This window comes from Lytechinus variegatus, chromosome 17, assembly GCF_018143015.1.
Source record: "Lytechinus variegatus isolate NC3 chromosome 17, Lvar_3.0, whole genome shotgun sequence".
NCBI classification, from domain to species: Eukaryota; Metazoa; Echinodermata; class Echinoidea; order Temnopleuroida; family Toxopneustidae; genus Lytechinus; species Lytechinus variegatus.
Window position 1 is genome coordinate 3,372,705 of NC_054756.1, and position 3,669 is coordinate 3,376,373.

The window sequence follows — 3,669 nt, forward strand, 5'->3', positions numbered from 1 at the left end:
AACTTACATTATTTTGCAAGAACACTCCATGATATACGAACAGAGGTTAAATGGAGAGAACTTAATTTGTTGTGACCCCGTCTCCTTCCGCCAGTTTTGCTGTATATCTCTATAAATATAATACAGTTATATATTTAGGCATATATGTATTTCAAATGGGGGCTTCCTTTTGAGCATATGAACAGTTTGGTTGCAAAAGGGGTTAGGTCCACTTTGGACCATTTCGAGAAAAGACGTTTTTTTATTCGCCCATATTGCAATATTCTTATGCGAAACTAAATTTTCATAAAACCATAGCATGTGAACATAAACAAATCTACCTGTCTTCACATTTTAAAAAATATTCTTCAAAAAAACAAGTTGTGGACCTTTTTGCAACCAAAAAAAAGTTGTGGACCCTTTTGCAACCAAACTGAAATGGACATAACCCCTTTTTAAAAAAGGTTTTCGTCTTTGCCATTTTGTTCACTTTTAATGGGAATTTCAACTTTTCTGAGCTATCATCTTATAGAGATACTAAAAGAGTATACGTTGAGCAAAAAAAATAAATATGATGAAAAATGGACCAAACCCCTTTTGCAACTGAGCTCTTCATATTCTACAAGACATTTGCAGCTCTAGATCTTAAATCATATAGGCCACATTGTGACAAGCAAAAGAGGGAGAAGGTAGAAAGTGAGGGGGGGGGGGCACGTCCGGCCCTTGTCAGCCCCCCCCCCCCTTGAGAGTAATAGCCAATAATTTTTAATGGGAATATGTCGTACACACACAAGTGAGGACTCCTTTTTTTTGGGGGGGGGGCTTGTGAAATTTAAAGTGGGACAATATGACCTTCATTTTTCAGTAAGAACCCTTTTTAACGCCCCCTTGGTAAATCATGGATTCCCCTGAATACAGCTATACACATTCTACTTATTTTGTTTAACAAGTTTTCGGCATTACTCCTATTTGTTTAAGATCAGTATGCTCGATCTGTAATGAAAATCATAAGATCAGTATGCTCGATCTGTATGAAAATCATAAATCATAAGTCAGAAAAAATTGGAACCAGCGGGATTCGAACCTGCCATCTACTGCTTTCCGGGCAGCGACTCAACCACCAGGCTATTCTGGTTCACGGTTAAGCCACGATGAACTGGAATTCAAATTCCCTCGATCCTCTTCTTTCTGACTCATTACTATTCAAATGCCGTCCGCCGTGGACAATAGATAGTAAATAGCCTGGTGGTTGAGTCGCTGCCCGGAAAGCAGTAGATGGCAGGTTCGAATCCCGCTGGTTCCAATTTTTTCTGACTTATGATTTATGATTTTCATACAGATCGAGCATACTGATCTTATGATTTTCATTACAGATCGAGCATACTGATCTTAAACAAATAGGAGTAATGCCGAAAATTTGTTAAACAAATTATAATCTCCTATGAAAGCCTCTTAATTTACATTCTACTTACTTGTTACTGATTTTATCGAAGGAAAACCAATAAATGATATCAAAATGAATTTTAAAAATAACTGAAACGTGATTTTGATAAAGCAACCCATCGTTCTCCCATCTCTGAGATCAATCATTGAGCAATTTACGTTTTCATGACAAATACACTAGTAGAAAATTTATCCTCAAGGGGAAGTTCACCCTGACAAAAAGTACATTGTAAAAATACCAACAAAAAAGAAATATAAAGCAAATATTGGTGAAAGTTTGAGGAAAATCCATTAAAGATTAACGAAGTTTTAAAAATCTTTATTTTTTGTGATGTTCATGCGAGCAGCTTCTCCACATATCGTTCGGTGAAAAAATCAACGAAATGTCCTTTTTATATGAAAGAAAAAAGAAAAAACTGTAAATGATTCATTAGAATTTGTCAGAAGGTACAAACAGTACCTTCAGTATATCAACAGACAAGTTATTTCACACCCGATCCTGAAAGAAAAAAACTTGTCAACCGTTAAAAAATTGAAATGTTTGCATTTTATATTTAGGCCTACATAGCATGGGACAGCTGCTAGTGCACAAAGTCACAAATCCGAAACTTTGCATTCTAATAACTTAACGGATCTTCCTAAAACCTTCACCAATATTTTTATTGTTTTATTACGTACAGACTTTTTCTTCAGAAAAACCCCAAAAAAGTTCCTACAACAAAGTCTCGAGAAAAACTGTTATCTTAAAATTGTGAAAAATTACAGAAAATCTGTATATGGGGTATGAAACCTTATGACTTTCCTCTTAACTCCTTTTTTAATTGACCTTTCTGTTAAATTGCAGAACACTGCTTGTCATATTGCACTTTATAGAATGATTCTATATTTTTTCTGTACGATCTTCTGTTTTAAAATGATAGTGAAAGATTTCTGGAATAGAAATAAAAATATTTTTTCTTTGTTTACAATCATCATTAAACCTCTAGATCCTCATTCATAGCATTCTAATAACAAGAATAACAGAAAAATATCGTTAATATAATGCGGATTTTTAAATATTGCCTTTATAAATAAGAAGTTTCAACCCCAAGCATCCATGCATTATTAATCTATTTTTTTATCTAAAGGTTGTGAATTATCTTCGAGGAAAATTTCGTAATCAGTGGTCTTCATATAGGTACAAAAAGTATACATCCGCTCGAGAAAAAAAAGAAAATGGGGGAAAATAAATAAAACGGCGAAAATTCCCAAAAGACAAATATTCGTGTTAAATTTGTTGAAATATGATATCTTCGTATTTCTTTCACCTTTTCTTTAACAAAGGGCGGGTGGGTATGCTAATAAAGGGAAGTTTGTAAGAATTATTAATACAGGGTGGGGAGGTGGGTAATACAAGAAGGGAAGTTTTGTGAGCATTGTGTCGAATACCTATGAGAGTGTGGAAAATTAATACGCCCAAAAGTACCCGATCGGAAAGTACCAAACAATATAGGTACAAGGCGAATCATAAAATGTGTCGTGTTGTGATTGCGAATGTGGCTGCATCATGTCTGTTTGTGTAATTATGCTATCCGAGGTAGTACGATAAACTGGCCTAGGGATATCTTTTAAGTTTGCTGTTCTTATAATCATCATAATCATTAATATGATAATAATGATTGTTATTATAACATTTGATGATCGCTTATTACAGGTGTTTCCCAGCGCTCAGTTTTCTGCCTATCAACTACTATATAAATAACCGGCGTAAATAAAATGTAGTCTTAATAAATTAAAAACAAAATTTAAAGAAACAAACGAAACTCAACTAAGATGTGCACCTTTATTATCATCATCATTATTATTGATATAATTATTATTATTTCATCATCAATATGATTATCATCATTACTTTGCCATAAAATTATTAACTGAGATGTGATCATAGACTTGTAGGTCCCATCAACACTGACCGTCATCATTCTCAAACCCTGTATCGTATAATTTTTTTTCAGACACATTGTACCTGTCGTGTATGAATGCATTAAAATGATTTATTGATGTCCTTGGCTATTCCGTTATTTTCCTACCGCTGATGGTATTGATCATGATCATCCAGGCGCTCAGTGAGAAAATGGAAGCTGGTATCGGGGGATTTCCCTCTGATTTTGACCACGTGACCCCGTGGCGTTATTTTTCCACTGCATGGCTGAGTGCGTTAGCATCCAACGGAGGATGCTTACCCCCTAAAACCAAACGAAAGCGGTA